Source organism: Papio anubis, chromosome 9 (genome assembly GCF_008728515.1).
Source record: "Papio anubis isolate 15944 chromosome 9, Panubis1.0, whole genome shotgun sequence".
Classification (NCBI taxonomy): Eukaryota; Metazoa; Chordata; class Mammalia; order Primates; family Cercopithecidae; genus Papio; species Papio anubis.
Window position 1 is genome coordinate 27,086,925 of NC_044984.1, and position 26,216 is coordinate 27,113,140.

The window sequence follows — 26,216 nt, forward strand, 5'->3', positions numbered from 1 at the left end:
AATATATATGCACACACATATGTATGTGCATACCTATTTATATCATGATCAAACTTAGCAAATCCATAGAAGGTTCATGAAGTAATCAATAAAACTTTTCTTAGAGAGACAAGTCTTGAATAAATGGAAGGACACATTACATCCTTGGATGTTGAATATTCAGTATTATGACGGTATCGAGGGCCTTCAGATTGATTTTCACCAGACTAGTCAATTATACTGGTTGTGTTTCAATTTTTTAATAAACAGCAACATTCAAATTCTCACTCCCTCAACAATAGCATAAAATGTTTATGGTGTCTTTCTAGTGTTTTAAATTAGAAAAAAAATGGCCATTGTTCTCAGCCTTAAAGATATATTGGTGATTGAAAGACTTAATCGTGCTAAAATGCCAATACTATCCAAAACCATCTACAGATCTAACATAGTCTTTATCAAAATCCCCAAAATTTCTTGTCTTATGCTGAGTTAGAAAAATTCACCTTAAAATTCATATAGATCTCTCGAGTCTAGGAGTTCAAGGTTGCAGTGAGCCATGATTATGCCACTGCACTCCAGCCTGGGTGACAGAGCGAGACCCTGTCTCAAAAACATAAATAAATAAATAAATGGGAAAAAATTTATATAGACTCTTAAGGGACCACAAAGAGCCAAAATAATCTTGAAAAAAGAAGAAAGTTGGACATCTCACACTTCCTGATTTCAAAACTTGTTACAAAGCTAAATGAATTAAAACTGTGGTATTGGCATAAACACAGATAAATAGACCAATGGAACAGAATAGAGATCCCAGAAATAAACTCTTGGATATACGGTCAAATGATTTTCAACAAGGGTGTCAAAACCATTAAATGGGAAAGAACAGTCTTTTCAACAAAAGATATTGCAAAAACTGGATATTCACATGCAAAAGAATGAAGTTGGAAACTTACCCTATGTTATGGTTTGGATGTGATTTGTCCCCACCAGAATTCATATTGAAATTTAATCCCCAACGTAGCAGTGTTGGGAAGTGAGGCCTAGTGGGAGATGTTTGGGTCATGGAGACTAATCCCTGATGAATGGCTTAATGCCTTCTTGAGGGAGTGAGTGAGTCCTCCTGCTCATGGGAATGAATTGGTTCCTGAGAGATCAGGTCGTTAAACACAGTCTGGCTTCCTTGGTTTCTCTCTCCTGCTAACTCTCTTGCTATGTGATCTCTTTGCCCCACTTCTTTTCAGCCTGAGGCCCTCACCAGATGCAGCTGCCCAATCTTGAATTTACTAGTATACCAGAATTATGAGTTAAATAATCCTCTTTTCTGTGTAAATTACCTTGCCTTACACTGTAAGGTATTCTGTTATAGCAACACTAAGTGGACTAGGACACCTTATATCTTATATAAAATTAATTCAAAATGGGTCAAAGACCTAATGTAAAAGCTAAACCTATAAAACTCTTAGCAGAAACAGAGACACTTCATGATATTGGAGGTGGCAATGCTTTCTTGGATATGATACCAAAACACATTAAAAAAAAGAAAAAATGATAAATTTGGACTACATCAAAATTTAAAACTTTGTGTATCAAAGGACACATTTAACAGAGTGAAAAGACAATCCATGGAATGGGAGAAAAATATTTGAGAATCATATGTCTGATAAGAGGTTAGTATCTAGGATACGTAAAGAACTACAACTCGACAACAACAAAAACCAACTCAATTTTAAAATGAGCCAGGATCCTGAATAGATAGATATTTCTCCAAAGAAGATACACAAATGACCAATAAGAATATAAAAAGATGTTCAATGTCACTAATCATTAGGTTAATGCAAATCAAAACTGTGTGGAAATACCACTTTATACTCATTAGGATGGCTGCTATAAAAAAAAAAAACCAGAGAATAAGTGTTGGTGAGGATGCCGATAAAATGAGCACTGTTGGTGGAAAGGTAAAATGGTGCAGTCACTATGGAAAAATAGTATAGTGATTCCTCAGAAAAATTTAAAAAAGAATAACCACATGATCTAGCAATTCTACTTCTGGGTATATACTCCAAAGAATTGAAAGCAGGGTCTTGAAGAGATACTTGTACACCCATGTACATAGCAGCGTTATTCACAAAGCCAAAAGGTGGAAACAACCCAAGTGTCACTGATGGATGGAGGAATGGATACACAAAATGTGGTGTACGCATGCAATACAATGTTATTTAGCCTTAAAAAAGGAAGAAAATCTGACATGTACTAAAATGTGGATGAACCTTGAGGACATTATGCTACACAAAATAAGCCAGTCAGAAAGAGACAAATACTACGTAATTTCACTTACATGAAGAATCTAGAGTAGTCATATTGATAAAGACAGACAGTGGAATGGTGGCTGTTAAGGGCTGGTGGGATGGGGGGAAAGGAGAGTTACTGAATGGGTCATAGTTTCAGTTTTGCAAGGTAAAGAGAGTACTGGAGACATGGTGATGATGGTTGCACGACAATGTGAATGTACATAATGCCACTGAACTGTACACTTAAAGTGGTTAAGAAAGTAAATTTTATGTTAGGTATATTTTATCACAATTAAATGAACAAATAAACACATGCTTTCATACATAAATACTTGAAGATACATTAGGTAGATATTTAAGGAAAGGAAAACTAGGGATTTTTAATTCTCTTATGCTTTCCCATTTTAGATAATAATTATAACCTAATTTCCCTAATACTCCCTTTTCTTCCCTTTAGGATACCAGCCAATGTTGTGAATTTTCCTACTGTCAGTAGTCTTGGCACAAAATAAACTTTTCACTCCCTCCTTGTTTTCTAAAGAGTTCAGGCATTCAGAGAAATTCCTAAAGTAGACACTATCCTTCCCCTCAGATGGCTTAAATTCCATTAGGGGTATATTAACAAGACAGGAGGCAATCACAGTACAATGTGGTGGTCTCATTTTCTAAAAGTTCACCCAATGTCCTGAGGGTGCTGAAATCATGAATGCAGTAGCACAAGTAGGTGACCAATCAAAGTGACTCTGATAAATTGCATAAAGCCTTTCAATTCCAATTTGACCAGACGTATATTAAAATACAAAGTACAATAGCCCATCAATACTAGAGGCTATTTTTTGTTCCAAATAATTATACTGGTAGGAGGACAGGGTGAAGAGAACATGATTAATATGTAGAGGACTCCTCTGTTGTTTACACAGAAAAAAAATTCAAGCTATAGGGTCTATAAGTACCAGCAAGAGATATCTGTTTAGTAGGTGTTGCAGGGGTCAAGAAAGATATGATTGTAAAACTCATGTGGCAAAAATATGCTCCTAGATTCTGTTTTTTTGGTGACCAAGAAATATAAGTCTATGCTACTTATAATGTCATATACTTAATTTGAGTAGACAAATTAACAGATGAACTCAAGACAACTCCAAAACTTTCTATACAATTAATTGAAAAAATTGCCACAAAAGCAGATGCTTCACTTGGAAAAGTTTCTTTTACAGCTTGGTCTCTGGGTTTTGTAACTGTGAACCGAGTTAGGGGAAAATATTACAATATATTTGAGCAAATGGGACTCCATCACAGTCATTTTCAGTTAACACATAAAATATGCTTTTATTAGGGAGTTATATTTTATTCTTTTTTCTCTTCAATGGGATTATTATCGAGTCCTTCAAATGTTCTATCTTTTTTTATTAGAAAGAAAAACGTATAGAACATGATTACATAGAAGAAAGGTTGCAATTGTCTCCGTGTTAAGCAGAAATTTTCCATTTACTAAAATTAGGGTACATTTAAATTTTTAATAACAACTAAGTTTAACAAGCCTTATTTTTCTCAGTGGTGGGAGGACACCTTGCAGCTCCTCCCATTTATTGTGATGATGTAATTCAAGTCTGTTAACCTTAAGTGAACAATACAGCCCTCTGATTTTCACTTTTAACAATTGCAAAACATTCCAGTAAACAAAACGTTGCTTCTGTAGATTTTTGAAGGTATCAAGAATAATGAGCTCTCCAAATGTATCTGAATTAATTTACAAAAGATGAAAAGATAAGAAACTATTTAGCTTCATAAGGATTTTGACTAGGATTTTTTTATTTAAGATTTTTGGTAAACATACCAATTTCTTTCCCAAATCTCCTTCTCCTGGGTCCTGTATTTCAGTGAATGAAGTCATCATCCTCCTACATCAGCTCAAAACCTCAGACTATGTTTTGACTTCTTTCTCTCTTTACCCCACTCACATCTACTTAGTTTTTACTCATACCAATTCTACTTTTACAGAATCCCTTGCTTGCCTTCTTTATTCAATCTCAAAGCCTACAAGATTAATGAGATAGCTTTTTAACAGATCTCCCTACCTTTGGGAGATATTTATCAGTCCATCTCACAAAAAACTGCTATTTCAATTTTTTTTAGTATAAAATGCTGAAACTGATCTTTTACTCCTATAACAACTTCCTGTTGTCAGTTTAGTTTTTGGAGTATGCCTGGTATTCAGTACACTCAGAGACATATTCACTGTATGACTCTCTAGCCCTGTTTCCCACTACTACTACTACCTTTCATACACCCTAACCATCTAGGTCCTTTAATTTTGTGCATCCATGAAGTTTTCTTTATTTGGCATGTGCTTTCATTAATCTCAATATGTCCAAATGATTTCTGCCTTACCTGTGAGACTCAGCTCAAATTCTGAACTCTGTCTGAATGCCTTCATCTTTTCATTCACCGAATTCTCTTAGCATTTTATATGTAACTCCCACTTTATATAATTTTTATCGTGTATTAATTTTCATTTACACTTTAATCCCTTGATAGATTTCAAGCTTCTTGTAAGCAGGATTTATAGGTACTTTATCTTGTTATATCACACATTCTAATCGTTCAATTAATATTCGCTGAATAAATCTGTATGCAATGTTGGAAACTCTTGAGAATTCAGGTGTGAGATATGTGAAGGAAGGCAATTTATCCACCAGTGGGTATTACACATTTTTAGTCTAAAAGAGAGACGACCTCAGCAATGCAAAAATCATTGTCATAGAATTGAAAGTATTATACAGAATTTACTAAACTTATTACATGATCTCTCATGTGGTAATTGGTTAATTTTTCAATATTAAGAATTCCATGTACAGGGCACAGATACAACAAATCTGATAAACAACTTTCATAACCTGTTGTCTTGCTTGTTGTCTGGTTCTGATTATTTGACATTGGGTTTTCCATAGGAGACATCCAATGCAGGAAGCAAAAGAGTTGATTACTGCACACTGCCCTCTGGTGAGCCACATGGGTAATCTAGAGGGGGAAATTCAGAGTTGAGAATATAATTCACTCTCCGTGCCTAGGATGCCAATTAGTGCCAAATAATTATGTCACATTTTGTGATGTGATCACTTCTCTCAATTGTATGCTCTCCTGTGCCTACTAATTCTTTCCATGTGGCTCATCAAATGGCCATCAGTTGGTAAAATTTTCCTCTTCATTTAGCCAAAAATGGATCCAGAATATTTGTAATGAGTCTTACTAACCCAAGCTTTTCAAAAAATTGTGCTATTACTTCCACTGTGACATTTCTCTGCATCTTCATATACCCCCAAAGCATTGTATGAAAACAATGGTAAAGCATGTTGTATTAGTCTGTTCTAGCATTGCTATAAGGAACTACATACAACCGGGTAATTTATGAATAAAAGAAGTTTAATTGACTCACAGTTCCACAGGCTATACAGGAAGCATGGCTGGGGAGGCCTCAGGAAACTTACTATCATGGCATAAGGTGAAGGGGAAGCAGGCACATCTTCACATGGCGCAGCAGGAGAGAGAGAGCTAAGAGGGAAGTGCTACACACTTTTAAACAACCAGGTCTTGTAAGAACTCACTATCACAAGAACAGCAAGGGGGAATCTGCCCCCAAGATCCAATCACATCCTACCAGGCCCCTCCTCCATCACTGAGTATTACAATTTGACATGAGATTTGGGTGGGGACACAGAAGCAAACCATATCACATATTGTCCTCAGCTTGCAGGGAAGTCAAATTCTTTGTAATTGACATGCTAAATTCTCTACATTCACATAAACAAGTCTTATTGCATATATAAAAACACAGAAATTTCTCATTCTTGAAGAGAAGTCCAAAAATCAAATAACCGATCTTATAACATTAGAAGTACTCTTTGATTTGGAAGTAACCAATCTTGTAACTTTAGAAGTACTCTTTGATTTGGAAGGACCACATGTATGTGTGGCTTTTGACCATATCAAAACTGCCATATTGCTGGGTGATATTATTTATTACCAGCTGACTGAATACCATTCACAGCTAAACCAATAAGGAAAGCTTCAGAACAGGTATGAAACTGCTCAAACCTCACATTCTAGGAGGTACACAAATCAATAATGAAAGTTTCAGAACAGGTATGAAACAGCTCAAACCTCACATTCTAGGAGGTACACAAATAACCCAGTGTCTACTGTTCATTAGCTTCTGAAATCAACTCTATTTTCTGTTTGTACACAAGTATATTTGTCCATTTTTAATTCTATTCCTAACTTCAGGAATTTGCATTTTGTAAAAGTTATACAAATAATGGATGATCTTCAAATAAGTGTAAATATCCTTACTGGAAAAAAAGACTTGTAAAAATATAGAATAAATGCTTTCTTGTTTAACGGAGTGCTAAACTTGTTAAAAATACGTCCCCATTTATCAAAATTTTGACTCTTCAAACTCTGAGCAACTGATTGATCATCCAGAACCTTCTAAAATAGAAATGTAATTTTTCTTTATGTTCTCTATTATGCAGTTGAAAGTTTAAATTATATAAGAGCCAAAATGGGAGTAAGGAGGAAACTGGAGGGCCAGAGTGAGGGTGCAATTTTACAAAAAAGAAAAAAAAATTATATAAGAATCACATCCTCTCTTGACTCTCCTTTTTTTTTTTTTGAGATGGTGTCTCCCTCTGTTGCCCAGGCTGGAGTGCAGGGAAGAGATCTCGGCTCACTGCAAGCTCCGCCTACCGGGTTCACGCCATTTTCCTGCCTCAGCCTCCGGAGTAGCTGGGACTACAGGCACCCGTCACCACGCCCGGCTAATTTTTTGTATTTTTTAGTAGAGACGGGAGTTCACCGTGTTAGCCAGGATGGTCTCGATTTCCTGACCTCGTGATCCATCCGCCTCGGCCTCCCAAAGTGCTGAGATTACAGGCGTGAGCCACCGCTCCTGGCCAACTCTCAATCTTTTAATTGTCTGAGGCCATTTATGTGCAAACTCAGTAAACTGGTTTTTACGTATTGTTAATTTATTTTGCCTTCAAATAAGAAAGCCTTCTGTGAGACGCTTTCCTGCTGGTTTCTGCTGATTTGTTACTTAAATGTGGGTAATAGTTTCCTGAATTCAGAGAGGAGTTCAAATAAAATTGCATCTAAGTTCATTTAACTGTAAAACTCTGTTTCTAATGATATCAGACATTAATGAATAATGATTTTAAACCAACAGATATTAACTGTATGTGTAACATATATTTAAACTCAATTTTTGTATTGCATATTATGTAGCTTAAAAGGTACCATAAGGAGAAATAGTATAAATCAAATTTCAATTTCCCCATATAAATAATTTACTCAGTTTTATTTTTATTTTGTTTGTTTTTAATCTTCTCTTTTGACTACATTTGAGAGGGAATTTCTGGCTAGCACAGGATCCTTTTCAATTTGTTTCCGTATAATGTGCAGCAGATATACTTGATTAATGAACTGATTAGCAACTTCCTTAATTACTTTCCAGTGGTTTTTTTTCATTATTAAATGTTCAGTCTTTGAATAAGTATCTACCAATATACCCCATCACCATTTGATCAAATACAATATATCTGTGTTTTGTATTGTATTGAAACCGTCTAAAATAAAGCAAATATTTATATATCAAATAGGGAATTTGACAGCATTGTAAGTGATACACCACAATATTATAATGCATTATATAAAGTCTTTAGTTTACTTTTTCTTACATCTAATTTGTTTTGGTGGATAGCATTCAAAAAATAAAAGACAACCACTAAGTCATAGAATTTAAATGGCATATTTTAAATGACTTTGACAATTTATATATAATGTTGACATCTTATCTTTATATAAGGCTTTACAGTTTTTTAATTAATAAACTTTATTTCTTAGAGCAGTTTTAGTTTCACAAACTGAGTAGAAAGTACAGAGTTCCCATATAGTCCCTGTCCCCACACATGCCTTACATCCCCCACTACTAGAGTACATGGGTTACAGTTGATAAACCTACATTGACACATCATTACACACAAAGCTCATGGTTTACATGAGGGTTCACTCTTGATGTTATATATTCAATGGATTTTGACAAATGTATAATGACATATCCATCACTGTAGTACCTACAGAATAGTTTTACTGTCTGAGAAATTCTCTGTGCTCTACCTATTCATCCTTTCCTCCCGCCAATCCCTATCAACCACTGATCTTTTAACTATCTTTATGGTCTTACCTTTCCCAGAATGTCATATAGTTAGAAGCACAGTGTGTAGCTTTTCGCAGATTGGCTTCTTTCACTTAGCAATATGTGTTTAAGTCTCTTCCTTGTCTTTTCAAGGCTTGATAGCTCATTATCTTTTAATGTTGAATAATATTCCATTGTCTGGTATACCATAGTTCATTTATCCACTCACCTTCTGATGATCTCACGGTTCTTTTCAAGTGTTGGTAATTATGAGTAAAGCTACTGCAAATATCCATGTGCAGATTTTGGTGTGGACATAAGTTTTCAATTCATTGGTTAATTACCAAGGAGCATGATTATTGGATCATATGGTAAGAATTTATTTAGCTTTTGTATATTAAACTTGCATCCTGCAACTTTGTTATAATTGCTTATTAGTTCCAGGAGGGGTTTTTTTGTTGTTGTTGATTCTTTCAGATTTTCTACATGGTGTTTCTTATGTGAAAGACATTGTTTTAGATGTTGTGGATACAAAAATAAACACATAATCCATGTCTTCAAGGAGTTCATAATATATAGGGCAAAAGGTATAAGCAAATTATTACAATGTGGTTTGTGAATGGCTATAATATTGGTATAAATGAAGTGTGATGAGGCCTCAGAGAATAGGCAGCTAATATAATCTGGAATTTTCAGAGAAGGCTTTCCAGAGGAGGTTGAGTCTGAGTTGAATCTCCAGGGATGGACAGATGCTATCCAGGAGACCAACAAAAGGAAGATTATGTCTGGAAGAGGAAACAGCATGTTCAAAAACAAAGATGAGAGTGCTTTATCCACAGAGAAACTTCCCAGTGGTTTAATGTGCTAGACACTGAGATGCACCCCCAGATTCCTCTTCAAAGAGGATTTCCTATGCAGCTGCAGGAAGTATGGCCAGTAATTTATAGCTGTCAGCTCTTTTCCTGTCTATTCAGGTGCAGACAGCAGTCTTTTCCAAGGTCCTACTCTTACCAGGGCAATCTGCATCTGGTAAAGGAGAGAAGTCTGAATACAAATGCAGGACAACTCTGATAGACATATCTATTCCAGAGCTTTCTGCTGAGTTGGCTGAAGTTCTGTTGTGTCTGTATTGCAGTTCAACTTCTCTCTCTGACCAATGCTGTTTCACTTCACTTCCTATCAAAGGTTTGATCCCTAATAAACATCCTGCATGCTGAAATTCTTGTCTTGGCTTCTGCTTCCTGAGAATGCAATACATGAATTTGGTACCAGGACTGGTCCAAGAGAGTAGGTGATGGGCTTTGGCGTAAGTCATTCATTGCCTCCTGGCATTACTTGTGGTAAATGGAGCACAAACAACTATTATCACAAGGTAGTAATCAAATTGTGAACATTTTCACTGTTTGTCAACTGGCCAGATGAATCAGATGTATTTGAGATGTATGGGGAATAAAGTAGCGATAAAGATAAAGGAATTGGATGGCTATTGCTAAGCGGTATTGATGCTCTACACAAAGATAATGAAAAAATCAGAGTGAATAACAAGCAATTAAAAACCAAGTGAGTTTGTCAGAGGGCCCCTTTGATGGCATAAAAAAGCAGCTCTCATTTCCTGCAGGAGGAGGCTGGAGAAAGATGAAGACCAAGACTAGGACTTTATAGTCAGAGTAGCTGAACTTCAAAGATGGTTATATGCCAACCAAGCTAGATGGTCAACAATAAGCAAAGTTGAAATGCTAGGATTGCCGTGGAAGAAGGTTGAGGAAGGGAAAGGCTGAGGAAAATAAGCATGCTGGAATGAAAATACAAATAAGGCTGGAAGACTGAGAGGAATATGTTCCATGGGAAGGCCCAAAGGATATGCTATAATGAATGAGCTGGTGAAAGAAGCACTAGCAGCACTAAAAAGCAGAGTAGTGATACTCCTTTTTAGGCCAGAGGTCACTGTACAAGAGGCCATTACAAAACCTGACTCATTGATAACAAAGAAGTTGATAGAACCCTGGAAAAACAGAGGCCAGGTGTGGCATTTAACTGCCAGAAGCCAGGGATTTTAAATAATTGTGATCATCAACAAGGTCAGAATGGCAGCCCAGAAAGAACCACAGAATTATGGAACATATTAATAGAATTTGACAATGCTAGAGACAAAATAAATTGGTAGTGACAATGGAATCACTCAGCACGTACTGTTAGAAGAAATCAAGCACGAATAACAGAGTGACACTTTATTGTGTCATAATCCCTTGCCCAGTTTATGGGCCTGAGTCAATTTTCAGACCTGTATCTCATTCACTGAAATGTTTGAGTCTCCTGGGGATGGACCCTGTGATGCCATAGCAAGTGCACCTGGTAATGATTCCCTTAGTCCTTCTTCAAAGGGACCAAAGGAGATTTACTTGGTGATATGGTTTGGCTCTCTGTCCCCTCCCAAATCTTATCAGAAAATGTAATCCCTACATGTTGAGGGAGGAACCTGTAATCTCCATGTGTTGAGGAAGACAGGTGATTGGATCATGGGGGCAGTTTCCCCCATGCTGTTCTCATGAGATCTGACGGTTTCGTAAGGTAGTTTTCCCTGCTCTTGCTCTTTCTCTCTCCTGCTTCCTGTCAAGAAGGTGCCTGCTTCCCCTTCTGCCATAATTGTAAGTTTCCTGAGGCCTCTCCAGCTGTGCAGAACTGTGAGTCAATTAAACCTCTTTCCTTTATAAATTACCCAGTCTCAGGGAAGTTCTTTACAGCAGCATGAAAACGGACTAATACACTTGGTTAATGCGAACCAGCTAGACATTTAGTTGACACTGATACTAGGAGAACCACCACATCATCAGGGCCTTAATTTATACTTGGAGCATGTGAAGGCCAGTTTTAAAAATGGAATTCTGTCCAGGTTCAGCTTATATTGGGCCCACTGGTTGCAACAAGGACCACCTGACTTATAAAGCTTAAAATGTTAACTATCTCTTCCTGTACATAAAAAGTTTGCTAACCCCAGATCTAAAGGACACAGAAATGGTCATACCCATCCCCTAGATTCGCTCGTCTTCCTTCTGAAAAAATAAGATGGATCCTGAGGAATGACTATAGACTTCCTCAAGCTCAACCAGGTAGTACTAGCCCTCCTGACAGTTATTATGCCAGATGTGGTATCTTTATTAGAGTGAATCAACATGGCCTTAGGTACATGGCCTGTGGACTTTGGTTTGGTGAATGCATTCTTTTCCATCCCACTCAGATTACAGGATCAAATATCATTCAATATGCATTCACATGGGAAAAATAATTATACATTAACAAGGCAGTAGCAGCCGTGAAGTAGAGGAAGGACAGCGAAAGCATTTAAGGAACTGCATATGTAAAGAACCAGTGGTGATTCTCCTCTACATATCATCCTACTCCTCATTATAATAAAAGCCCTGAGTTTTAGCAGGCCACAAAGCTTCCCAGACAAAGAGCGCAGTTCAAAACTTACCCTGTAGCTAGGTATGGCTATGTGGCCAAGTTCTAGCCAGTGAGATGTGAGAGTAAAATGTTTACCTTCTGTGTCCTGCTCTGATAAAGAAGTAGTATGCCTTTCACTTCCCCCTTTCCCTTTTCCTGCTAGTTAGAATGCAGACATAATGGCAGAAATTGGAGCACATATATTAGACCATGGGAAGGACGCATATGTTGAAAATGGGAGAATAACAAGATGTAAGGAAGTCAAGTAGTGTCTCCTTACATGGAGCCACTATATCCGCCCTGGATTGCCTAGGCTTATGCTTTTATGTGAGATTAAAAATAAGAACTTATCTTGTTTAAGTCACAATTATTTTGGAGTCTTTGTTAAAGGAGCTGAAACTAATGTTCTAACTAATGCAAGTGCTTACAAAAACAACTGAGCAAGGAGGTTGGATAGGTTGTGTGGAGGACAGATGATAACTTTGTTTTGGAACACATAAGTTCTAATTTCTTGTGGGACATCTATGTACATATCTAGTAGGCAGCTATAAAATCTAGTCTTAACTGAAATCTATCCTTAACTATTCTTAGATAATTCTGGACTGAATAATTAAAAAAAAAACACCAAACTTTCATTGGATCATCAAATGTGAATATGGTAAATGGGTTTTGGGTGGGTATGTAGAATACATTAATGTAGATTGAGAAACAAGTTTATATAGAAGATACATGTGTATTCCAGAATTATTTACATTAAGGTGAAACCATTTGTGATGAATAGAAAAGATTACCGGAGAATGCCTAAATCCAAGTGAGAAGAGAACAAAGGGTACAAACGTGCAGCATAGCTACAAGGAAGAAGGTGAAAGGAGACTGTGAACTGCATAAAGAATAGTCTTAAAAGTCAGAAAATCAGGACAGAATAATTTTGTTGAAGTGAATACAAGAGTAAATTTCTATAGACAGTGACTTGCTCTCTCAAATGCATGTGTATTTTAGTGAATAAATATAATTAGGAGTTAAATATATCCCATAGCTATATGTAGTGATTATAAAGCATATTCATGTCACTACAGATGATTAACAATGGATATTTATGTTATTATAAATTTAGGGAAATGTTGCCTATGCAAGAGGTAATCATATGGTGATTAAGAATTGATAACATTTTCTTAGAAAGCAAAGAACATGGTGTTATTCATATTATTTTAATAGGATTCTTATAATCCATATTTTACTCAGGAGCTTAATTATCAAATATTTCCATAAGAGATTAACTTGTGGGTATCTTACAAACGTAACTGTGCTAAAAATATGACTTCATTAAACTAAAAGCTAATTTTACTGCTACTTAATCTTTAGTGAAGGCATTATCAACATTTGTTAAATTGTATAACTTTGGTAGAAAATTATTAGGCAAATTATCTATGACTCTAGGGTTTAAGATACACATCTTAAGCAAACAGTCTAATAAGTGTATGAAACTAATACGTAATATGTATAATAGGCAAAATAGTGCATTAGCTCTTCGTGAATTTCCTTTTTCCCTTAAAAACACAGTGGGTTTGTAACTTACTACCAGAGGAAGATTTAGACAACTGCAGACTTAATACACTCTCTGACTTTATGTCCTTATAACTATGTCTTCAAACTTATAAAAATGTTATCAAATAAAAATTTGACTAGTCTTTTATTTATATTTTAAATTGGAAACCAAATATTCTTGAATTGACAATATAACAAATTTACAGGCAGAGTTAGGCCCCAATAGAGATAATTTTCTTTCAGATGTTTGGGTAATTTTTTCTCAAAGTTAGGTTAAAGTTTGACATAAGAACACAAAATTCCCTTTTATCATTACGATCATGTGAAATCCCTAACCTAAAGAAAGAGGAAAAAGCAGGAGGACCTTCCACTACTCACATACAACACTTTACTTGTTCTTGTCAAGTTAAAAGAGTGATCAGGCTCTCAAGAGAGTGCTGCTTAGGGTTCAACTGTGTTCTTTCAAACTCTACTTTTCAAACTTTAGAGTTTTCTCATGATGTGTAAATTTTGTGGTGCACCAGAAATTTTGAAAAAGTTTAGTTCAAACTCAATTTATCTTAGTCGTAGTAGCTCTTGCCTGGCTTTCTGCCCAGAGTATTGCTTGCTACATCTGCAAAAGTGGTGGAGTAACTACTAAGGAAGCAATACAACAGTTTAATACACTGTAAAGCCTAGCTTGCTTTTTGATTTTTTAATGTGTATCATAAAAAGTAGCATTTAGTTGGAGAAAATATTAACAAACCATGCATTCAACAAAGGTCTAATGTCCAGAATCTATAAGGAACTTAAATCAACAAGCGGAAAATGACCCCGTTAAAAGTGGGCAAACGACATGAACAGACACTTCTGAAAAGAAGACATACATGTGGTCAACTAACATATGAAAAAATACTCAAGATCACTAATCATCAGAGAAATGCAAATCAAACCCAAAATGAGATGCTATCTCACACCATTTAGAAGAGCTACTATTTAAAATAAAAAATAACAGATGTTGGTGAGGCTGTAGAGAAAGGGGAACTCTTATATACTCTTGGCAGAAATGTAAAGTAGTTCAGCCCCTGTTGAAAGCAGTTTGGAGATTTCTCAAAGAACTAAAAATGGAACTACCATTCAATCCAGAAATCCCATTATTGGGTTTATACCCCAAGGAAAATCATTCCACCAAAAGGACAAAGGCACTTGTATGCTCATTGCAGCACTATTCACAATAGCAAAGACATGGAATCAATCTAGGAGCCCATCCATGGTGGACTGGATAAAGAAAATGTAGTACATAATCACCATGGAATACTATGCTGCTATAAAACAGAATGAAATCATATCCTTTGCAGCAACTTGGATGGAGCTGGAGGCCATTATCCTAAGTGAATTAATACAGAAACATAAAACTAAATACTGCATGTTCTCCCTTATAAGTGGGAGCTAAACAATGGGTATGCACAAACATAAAGATGGAAACAATAGATGCCAGAGACTACAATAAGAGGGAGGAAGTGGGGGAAGGGTTGAAAAACTATTTATTGGGTACTATGCTCACTACCTGGGTGATGAGTTCAATCATATCCCAAACCTCATCAATGTGCATTATAGTCTTGTAACAAACCTGCACATGTATCCCCTGAATCTAGAGTAAAGGTTGAATTTTTCTTAAAGTAAAATTTAGCAGCCAGAGGTATGTTGTTTAATAAATGATTAAAAATTATGTGAATATTTAGGTGTTTAAATTAATCCAGAATATAAAAAATATTCCAGCATAAATTTTTGTTTTTAGAAAGTTTAATTTCACAAATAAAAGTTATTTATTTATGTTTTTAAAGTATGTAATGAAGAGTAAAGGAAATAGAGTGGACACATGTACTTTCTATTGATAGTCACTACATTTTTTAGTTATTTGGAGATAATAGTTGAAGGCAATTTACCATATAAATTAATTTTATGAAATTATTGTAATGATTACACAGATGAAATCATGGCTTCTCTCCTCTTTCTGGCTTGGGCTTTATTTTCTGTATTAGGCTCTGAGATACTTGAAGCAATTTAATGCAGTGATTCTTGCCCAGTTGTGAGTTCAGCTAAACCAGGCAAGCCAATATGGTGACCACTGACAATTTTCAAAGGAGTGAGAAGTTAGAGATCATGTGTCTCCTAGGTAATGGAGATTTCATAAATGGGTTATGTGCAGCACTGAATCCAAAGGAGACCTGATTAGAGAAAGGGCCAGAAAAGTGTTATTTAAAACTTTCACAGCTTACTCTTTAAATACTTTGTATATACACAATGTTACAAATAAATATTTGAAATACTTTTCTATTGGTTTAATGTGGGAAGCTGAGTGGTGCACGAATCTGAGAGAACTGAACTTTGGAAGAGTAGGTCATATTCAACCTTACTCTGGCATGAGCATGGACACAGAATAAAGTAGTTACGGCTCATTTCCATTTTTATAAAAAGACAATTCATTTTCTAACATTTAATAAGAGGTTAGAAATACAGAATCTTTCTATCAGTTAAAACATTTGGGATTGCAAGTAACAGATACCCTAATTCAAACTAGGTTAAACAACAGAACGAATTGTTCACATAAATGAAAATTCCCATGGAGATGAAGGAAGCTTTAGAACTGATTTGATCAAAATTTCAGCTCCATTTCCCTGAATTATATCAATTTAGTTTTACTGTCTGCATCTGCTTTGTCCTCAGACTGATTTCCTTTATAGTCACAAATTGGTTGTTAAAAGCAGGAGGGGTTACAGGTTTCATCACTTATAGAAAGTTCTTCCTGACAACTATCGAACAATTGTCTTGAGGTTTGTACTTGTTGGATAATCCCTGAAATAATTCATATGATTAGGGTAATGCTATGATTGGCCTAGGACAGGGTTGTGCCCACACAATAACTGTGCCAAGGAGGTTGGGGTAACTTTTAGCTTAGACCAATCAGGACTCACTCTTGGAAAAGCAATGGGGTCAATCTCATTGAACACAGCTGAAAGCTACACAATGGGGTAAGGGTAAAATGCATGTTTGAGTAACAAGTACCAGGTCCACTGTAGTATACTCTTGCACTCCCCAACCATTGTAGTTAGCATGTATCTTTCTTTCCTCCACTCCCTCTCTTTCACTCCACAATATGTGATATGGTTTGGCTCTGTGTCCCTACCCAAATCGCATCTCCAATAGTTATACCCATGTGTTGAAGGAGGGACCTGTGATCCCCATGTGTCGAGAGAAGGAAGTGATTGGATTATGGGGGGGCTCCCGCATACTGTTATCATGATAGTGAGCGAATTTTCATGAGATCTAATGACTTTATAAGTGTTCGACAGTTCCTCCTTCACATGCTCATGCTCTCTCTCACCTGCCACCATGTAAGATGTGCCTGCTTCTCCTTCTGCCATGATTGTAAGTTTCTTAAGGCCTCCCCAGCCATGCAAAACTGTGAGTCAATTAAACCTCTTTCCTTTATAAATTACCCAGTGTTGGGAAGTTCTTTACAGCAGTGAGAAATTGGACTAATACAATACGTTAGGCTTACCTGGAGTTACCTTCCTTATGGTCTAGCAACTAATGACAAACATCTTCTCACAATAAATGCAAAAAGCAATGAAAAAGAAAGGTCAATATCACTGCAATAAAAACTCCCAATTACAAAGGGGACACAGGCTGGGCATGGTGGCTCATGCCTGTAATCCCAGCACTTTGGGAGGCTGAGGCGGGCAGATCACCAGAGCTTGGGAATTCAAGATCAGCCTGACCAACATGGAGAAACACTGTCTCTATGAAAAATACAAAATTAGCTGGGCATGGTGGCACATGCCTGTAATCCCAGCTACTCGAGAGACTGAGGCAGGAGAATTGCTTGAATCCGGGAGGTGGAGATTGTGGTGAGCCGAGATCGAACCATTGCACTCCAGCCTGGGCAACAAGAGTGAAACTCTGTCTCAAAAAACAAAACAAAACAAAACAAAACAAAAAACAGAAAAAAAAAGGGGACACAGTGGTTTCTGATCCCTGTCATATTCTATAGACAGGAATAATTAGAACTGCTGGTTGGCAATGGTATGTGTTCTTTCAGCAGTTACTGTTTCCCTCTCTGTGTCCTCCACTGCCCAATCTGAGATGGTCATTGGGGAAGATCCTCTTTTTGGGAGGTTGCATCATTTTGCCAGCTCATTTCCTATTAGGTTGAGTTTAGATATTTGAGGATACTCCTAAGATTAAATAGTTACAGGTTATCATAAGTCAGCCTTGAGGTTTATTTAACAATATACTTTCCCTTAAATATTAGGTTTCAGAACTATTTGCTTCTTGTTATTTCTGTAGGCAAGTAACCGTGGCAGAGACCATGTCTAACTCTGTTTTTTTTTTTTTTCTTGGAATTTCTGTTTCCTAGTTATCCTTCATGTTCTGCTGGTCTAAATTTAGTTTAATAGCTTATCTTGATATCTTCATTGGGCATATTTAAAAAATGAACTTGCAGTGTAGAGGGAAAGGCAATAATGTTTTATTCCTTATCCCCATAATGGGCATGATGTCTCTAGTAATCTTCATAATGAATATGATTCTCCCCTTCGTTAAGCAGAACACTAAACTTTTCCACCTTTGACATGCTATGATTACTGAAATTTTAGACATTCAGGTTTAAAATTTGAAGGGTACTATTTCTAAGTGTGTAAGCTACAGGGTTTGCTAGCTTCCTATAACCTTGCTCATGTAAGGTAGGAGCCGTCTCTGAAATATATTATCCAATCTACATATGGTGAGCATCATTGATTCATTAATGAGAGTCTATTTTTAACTTCCATTACCTTAATTAACAAACCACTAATTTCACCCATTAAAACCTATTTTTAACATTCATTTTTTTGATTAGCAAGGTCTCAGGTAATGGCATATAATAATAAGCACTAATGGTGGCTACATTTGGAGTGCAGCTCTTCTGATTACCTATCAACCAAATATTCCTAGAGTATAAATTCTATATTATGGCAACTGACAATCATTAGAGGGTAGGGTAAATCTGGAAACACACATGTACATTTATATCACATTATATACACTAAAGTATTTTAAGGTGAAATATAATAATAACACATTCAAACTGACTTAATATTCAGTACCAGTAAGGATAAGTAGAAAAATCAAACTCTATATTAATTTGACTTAAAAGCTGCCATAACAGAAGAAACCAGTAGATTAAAAGGAAGCAGGCAGAAAAGTGTTTATTTGAAACTTTCACAGTTTACTCTTTATATCCTTCTTCTTATATACAAAGTTATAAATCTTTGCTTATTTGATCAGGGTTCCAGCTTTTTTATTTTCTTGGTTACAAGATGACTGCCCTCAGTAACAAGAACCACATGCTTTCTCATTTATCAAGGGAGAGAAAGGAGCCACATCCCACAATTTTGGGGCTAAAGTCCTGTAATTGGTGCTGATTTGCTCAACCCTGAACAACTTCTTGTGGCCAGGGGAACAACGCAGGTTGGGATTGGGTTATCTTAACTGAACTATGGCGATAAAGGTGAGGTTAATTTCACCTAAATTTCTTAGGTGTACTCTGCACAATGTGGGAAGAGTGGAATAAATGTTGGGATGGCAACGACAGTGTCCATTATAATCACTTTCAAAGCATATAAATATGTAACAACTATATTGTTAGTTGCAGTTAAACTAGATCTAAGAAGATGTAATTGTGTCTGACATCATTTTTTATGTTTGATTCTAGATAAGTTTTAAGTCCTCACCTGTTCCCTTTTGTACCATATCTGGATCTCAGCAACTTGATAAGAAAGCTTGCCCCGATCCAGATATGGTGCAAAATAGGTGTTTCCTATTTTGGTGCTGGTGGAAAATTCAAGCCATACAGTCCCTGCCCTGTGTGGGCTTTTTCACCCAAGAGCCATGTCCTAGCCATGAAAAAAAATCCCAACAGCTTTTTCTCCTACTCTCTCAAGTCATTTTAAAACTGCTTAGGAAGTCTGCTGTACTCTTCCTAGAAAGCCTCATTATGTAAGTAATAAACCTTTTTATACCCTGTTGGTGCATATGTGGTATGCTAAGTCTTGAAATATGAGCCAAACTTTGGGTGAGGGTTCATCTCATTTCTGTGGGTGACTGCAACAGCACATAAACTTCAAGGTAGTCAGTTTAAATTCCTGCAACCTACCTGCTGTGGTCTGAATGTTTTTGTCCCCCCACAATTCATATGTTAAACTTAATCACCAATGAGATAGCATTAGGAGGTGGGGCCTTTGGGAGGTGATTAAGTCATGAGGACAGATGCCTCATGACTAGGATTAGTGCCCTTATAAAAGAGGCTCCAGAGAGCCGCCCCGTCTCTTCCACCACATGAGGACACAGTTAGAAGGCACAATCTATGACCCAGAAAGAGCCCCACTAGACATCCAATCTGCTGGTGTCTTAATCTCGGACTTCTTAGACTCCAGACCTGGGAGAAATAAATTTGCATTCATAAGCTACCCAGTATATTTTTTTTTTATAGCAGCCTCAACGGACTAAGATACCATCATTGTAGTGTTTCATTATTCTTATTACCAAGTGCCCAATCTTCCTCTTGATAATTAGAGTCAGAAACCTGGAATATATCTTCAGTTCTTTCTTCTTCTTCCTTTTTTTTTTTTTTTTTTTTTTTAAGACAGGGTCTTGCTCTGTCATCCAGCTGGAGTGCAGTGGCACAATCACGGCTCACTGCAGCCTCAACCTCCCAGGCTCAAGTGATCCTCCTACCTTGCTGGGATTACAGGTATAAGCCACAGTGCCTAGCTTCTTTCCTCTTTTTTTTTGCCCATGTGCCTTTACAATCCTTTCTGCCAATTCCATGGCTAACATCTTGGCTCAGGCAGTCATTAATTCCTCATTTTATTTTATGTCTTCTAACTGGTTTATTTGTTTTTCTAGTCTTGGCCCCACCTTTCCTACCCAATAATCCTTCCTCTACACTGCTGCTGAAGTAATTCTTCTCCAAACTTGCTTAACTAATCCAGCAATTTCCCACTACCTTCAGGATACAGTTCAAACTCCTTAACACGGTTTACAAAACTCCTCATCATCTTGCCATCTACATTTCCCATTTCTCCTGCTGCGTACCTACATACCACAATGTTTGCTTCTATGGTATGCTCACCTGCAAAATATACTTACCTCCACAGTTCATAGACAAGGAAATATATACAAAGGTATATATTCCTTTTTCTGGAGCATACTCACGTCTTTCATTAGCTTGGTCGATTCCAACGTATTCTTCAGGACTAATTTTGAGCTTTGATACATTCTATGAGAAGTACTTCCTGTTTAAACTAGGCTGAGTGAGGTGTTTTCTCCACATTTTAGCAATAAACTTTATTTCAGTGTTTATTATCACTGTAATATCTGATTTTATTGTATATTTTTCTACATGTGATTCTCTTAAGGGCAGGCACCATATTTTTCATCTCAGAAGGTCACAAACTATTAGAAAAATGGGCTTGCAGATACATGTACAGCAAAGAATAATAATTCAAGATGGCTCATGGAAAAAGTATTCTGAAAAGTAAGAGAGACATATGTTCTAGAAGAGACAAGAAAAGGCAAAATAGAGAAATTAGAGCCCTCATACATTGCTGGTGAGAAAGTAAAACGGTACAGCCACTTTGGAAAACAGTCTGGTAGTTCCACAAGGGGTTAAACATAGAGTTACCATGTGACTCCACAATTCCACTCTTAGGTATATATCCAAGAGAAATGAGAACATATGTTGACATGAAAACTTGTACATGAATGTCAACAGAAGCATTATTCATAATATTCAAAAAGTAGAAACAACCCAACTGATGAAGGGATAAATGAACTTTGAAAACATGCTAAGTGAAAGAAGCCAGTCACAAAAGACCACACATTGCATGATTCCATTTATATGAAATGTTCAGGACAGACAAATGCATACAGACAGAAAGTGGATTACTGGTTGCCAGGGCTGGGGAGAAGAGGGAGAAGCTTGGGAGAAGTTGGGGCCAAAGGGTATGAGGTTTCTTTTTGGGTTGTGAAAATACTCTAAAATTGATTGTGGTAAAGCATGCACAACTCTGTGAATATACTAAAATCATTGAATTGTATAGTTTATAAGGAGAAAGAGATTACTCTGGGGAAGGGAGAAAGATTTCATGGAGTTGGTAGGATTTGAATTCACTGATAAACAAGTGATATAAAAAGCAAAGTGATGTGCTGTAGTGACTAAACAAGTCCTTCTGTTGGGCAGATCTGGCTTTAAATCCACTTGGTCAATTTACACTTCCTAAATCTTTAACCTCATCTAAAGTGTAAATATATTAATATACCTACTTTGTAAAATTATTATGGTAAGTTATATAAGGGATTTAAAATATTTAGTCTAATGCCAGGCACATAGCAAATATTAATAAGAAATATTAGTTACTCTTAATATTATAAATCTGTTTAGTGTTGAATGGGACACAGTGAACACGTAGATACATCAATGGGAAGGAACTCTCAGAAACTTACCTGGTTTCCAGCAGAGATATGAGAGACAAAATAATATAAATGTAACTTTATTAAGTTTAAGAAATATTTATTGAATACCTTTTTCCTAACTACTAGACACTTTGCTAGACTGCTGGATATACAAAGACAAATGAGAAGTGAGTAGATTGCTGGATATACAAGTGAGAAGTGGTCCTTGACTTGGTAGTCTAGCAGACAGATAAACAAATATGCGTAAGAAAGCATTATATTTCTTATAATAGAAATGTTTTTTGTATGCACAAAGAAGCGGGTGGGCTGGAAAAATAATGTAGTCAAGGTGACTTGCTCAATACTGAAACTGCTCATTAACTACTTAGGCCAGCACTTATGGCACACGTCTTAGGATGCCTTGCTAATATTTTCCACTTCCAGTACAGAACAGAGATTACACGTTTAAGCCAATTTTATTCAACAGATGAGAAACCCAGTGTCCAAGGATTAAAGAATACTTGTTATACAAGGAATGTGAATATTCCAGAAATTTATGCTCAAAGTCCCCAGGTTATTGTCTTTGTTTCTCACTAGACTGTAAGCTCCTTGAAGACAAATATCTTGAGTGTTACCTTGTTCACTCTTGAATTGTCAACACTTGGCCCAGGACTAGGTATGTGGTATACAATCAATAAAAAACTGTTGAATGAATTTTTAAAAATTCTTCCCATGGCAAAAACGGAAGAAACATTCACGAGTGGACTGCTAGTTGACTGTTTCTCTCATCACTATTTACAGTCTGAAACGGAAAAGACATCTATATAATCATTCCTTCCTTTAAATAATCTGTGAGTTAAATTCTTTTCCTATTGCTTCAGGAGAAGCTATTAGGCAGAAAGCTTTTAAGAAAGGCTTTGCAAGAAAACTCTTCAACAGAGATGGCACGTATGAATTGCTGTGATCTGGAGTTAAAGACAAGAACAAAAGTAACTCTAGCGCATAATTCTTTGACCGAAGTCATCTTACTGGTCACTGGTCGGCGGAGGCGTTCAGCCTACTTGCATCCGGTGCTTGAGAGTTCAGATAGGCAAAGGTGAGAGGTAGCATCTAGTCAACATCCATTTCTTGAGCACTTACTACATGTCAGTCACTTTCCTTAGTCCCCGTGTTTACTCTACTCTGCTTGGAAGTGGTGAAGAGACTCGGCGGGATCTTCTTAGGACCAATGCTACAAAGTTCCGGATGGAACTCATTTTGATTTGGGGGACGGTTTATTTGCAGGGATTAGGTGGAGAAACAGGGCCTGCTACTCAAGAGGAATGAGAAAGCGTAACTAACAGGAGGTAGACTGGGAAGGAGCAAGGCAAAGTCACTCCTTTTCACAGGGCAACTCTCCTAAGACCATGCTCAAGCTGGGATGGCAGGGCTCTGAACATGGGGCCCCGACCCTGGTCTCAGCCTGGGGCCACGTGACGCGCGTGTTTACGTTGAGTGACGGGCGCTGGGTTGGGCGGGCCTTGCCGGAAATCAACTTCCGGGGGCAGAGGTGTTCGAAGCCGGGTGGTGCGTGGGCTACTTCAACCTGTGTGACTGGGCCGCGGTCTCACCTCAAGGGCCTGGGGCCGTGCCTCGGGTGTACGCGTAGGGTCTGTGTGCTGGGGGTGGCTCACAGGGCAGCGTGGGTGAGCGGCGCAGCGGCGGCAGCGGAGAGCGAGAGAGGGGAGCAGGTAAGTGAACGTTCGCCTTCCGGGGCCTGGGTCTTGGGGTCGGGGCCGCGCCAGGCGGGCGGAGAGCGCCCCACCCGGAGGAGGAGCGCGGCCGAATTTCCGCCGCCTGCAGCCCGCCTGCTCCAGCCTCGCCCTTGGCGGTCGCAGCGACCGGGAGTCAGGGGGCGTGACCAACCTCCCACAGGAACGGAGCCAGCTCCCGGGGCTGGGAGTGCCCACTCGTTCCTGCGCTGGCCGGTAGGTACCGGTACCTGCACGTCCCAGAATCGAGTGTTTTCGAAGGTCTACGCCCACGAACACGTGATTATTGTGTCACCGAAGCGCCTATCGAACGGAGACCTTGATTCTTGCTTAGATTTCACAGAACGCGCCTGGTTTCTGTACCCCTTTTACTTTGCCAAGTACACCGGGGTAAAAGCTCTACAGCGTCCGCCAGCCACATTTCCTTAGAGTTTCTTGGGCCACATGTTGCAATAAAAGGGGCATTTCAGGGTCAAGCTAGGAGCCAGTAACTTTGCCAAGTGGTGAGGTATCCTTTATCCCCGTTAGCGCGCCTCCCTTTCCCAACAATAAAGATATTTCCTCCATCTGCGCGTGTCGCCAGCTGTGGAGGAAAGCTTTGGACGTGAAACCTATTTTTGGCTTCACTTTAAGGAGTGGAACCCTATTAAAAGCTGCGCTGAGTGTTTTTTTGGTAGGATGATGTTGCTGCTGCTACTCTCACTTGCTTCCCTGATGAGAGTTGGGGCAGAGCTTGATTTCCTGGAGGGTGAAGTCTTGGTCACAATTTTAGGTGACTCAGCGGCCCCTTCCGAATTCTCTTTCCTTCCCGCCCCTCTCAGCTGTGCGAATACTGTTGCCACCTTTCTCTCCAAATGTTAATCCGGATGGGAGTTGGATGATGGTTTTTGGAAGCAGTTTGCATGTTGCGTGGTGGAGTTATTGGAGTGGGCTGACATTTCACTTCACAATTTAAGGCAAAAACCCCCCACAATATTTAGTTGGGTGGGGTGACAGGGACTGACAACAAATTCGCTGTCGTGTTCTCTGCTGTCGGAGAGTTCTACACTTCAGGATCACCTGATTGCCCTCTGCTACAATTTCGGTTGCGTTGAGGGGATTGGTTATACTGTCTGTACCTGTTAGGTAAATGTAATAAGGGGCATGCCGGGCAGAGTGCACCTGCGTGGTGCTGGCTAACCAGTAAACTGTATGGTAGAGAATTGCCTTGGTTACGAAGTTTGGTATCCTCCAGGCTGCCTAGGAGGGTGTTCTGTGGGCTGGGAAATCTTATGAACTGGTTTCCTAGCAACAGTATAAGCCCAATGGAATAAACATAAAGAAAACAAAGTGATGAAAGTTACAACTTACCTCTTTTATTAAATGGAAAAATGCAGCTTCTTCTTGGAGTGATCCACTCAAAACTTCTGAGACATTTTTGTTTATTTTGATCATCTTAGTACTTAATAACAGACAAAAGAAACTGCAGAAAATCATCCCAGAGGGACATCACTTTGTTTTTTGGGTGGCATTAAAAAAGAGAAAAAAGACGTTTAACAATGAGCTTGTCTGAAGCTTAAATGGACAAATAGGAATTTTGTGTGACAGGCATTTTATGTTGTACTCCTATCTATATATGTAAGATGTATGCATTACATATGATTGTTACGAATGAAGATAGTAGAAGACGGGGTGGGAGTGGAGTGGAGTGAATGAGTGGATAAGACTGGTTCCATTAAGTACAATGGAAGGGGAATGTTTTAGAAAAGTTGTTCCCAAACTCTGGGTTATAATTATGGCACTCCTTTATCAACCTGTTCCTTGTGTTTTTTAATCTTCCTTGAAAGTTTATCAAATGTTCTTGTTTTCTGTCCAAACAATGAGCACTTAATTGAAAAAGGCATCTCTCTTTAGATTAACTCTTTGTGTTTATGTATATCTGTTTCTTATTTACTAATGATAAATTAATATTTTAGATTTCCAGTATTTTAAGGATTTTTGGTCTCCTTACTGTTCCTCCCTGCCCTATTCCCATACCCAGTAAGTTTGGTTTAGCTCATTTAAATTGATCCTTATTTTTAAAAAGGGCGTGTGTTGCTTTTTTTTTTTTTTTTTTTTAAATTAAGGTTTATTGAGGTATGGTTTTTAAGTAAAAAATAATTTTTATTATATTGCTGTATAAAGTCTGACAAATGCATATGGTAATGGAACCACTGCCACAATCCAAACAAATAACATTCCCATCATTCTAGAAAGTTTCCTCCCCTCACTCATAGGTGCTAGCAACCACTGATCTGTTCTCTGTCCCTATGTATAGCTTTGTCTCTTCTAGTATGTTATGTAAATGGAATCATACAGTATGTAGCCTTTTGTTTCAGGTTTCTTTCACTTAATGCTTTGATTCGTCCATGTTGATGCTTGGTTGTTTTTTACAGCTGAGTAGTATTTCATTGTGTGAATATATCATAATATGTTTATTTGCCATTTGATGAACAATTTTTGGCATTTAGGAATGAAGCTATTATAAACATTCATGTGCTGTTCTTTGTACATTAAGGTACAGGTCTT

The 26,216-nt window shown here is 37.6% G+C and overlaps 1 protein-coding gene across 13 annotated transcripts in view; it reads left to right on the plus strand.

Annotated features, from left to right (window-relative positions):
• The first annotated feature begins 23,439 nt into the window (after positions 1-23,439).
• CCDC91 (coiled-coil domain containing 91) overlaps positions 23,440-26,216 on the plus strand; it is a 375,497-nt gene continuing 372,720 nt past the window's right edge. For 6 of the 13 annotated variants that reach the window (XM_021922143.2, XM_021922137.2, XM_021922140.2 and 3 more), the window contains exon 1: positions 23,449-23,648. The gene's annotated coding sequence lies outside the window, so the exon portion shown is untranslated. Of the gene's footprint in view, positions 23,649-26,216 lie in introns of all 13 variants that reach the window. The other 7 variants (XM_021922136.2, XM_003906161.5, XM_021922146.2 and 4 more) reach the window with 2 other exon arrangements.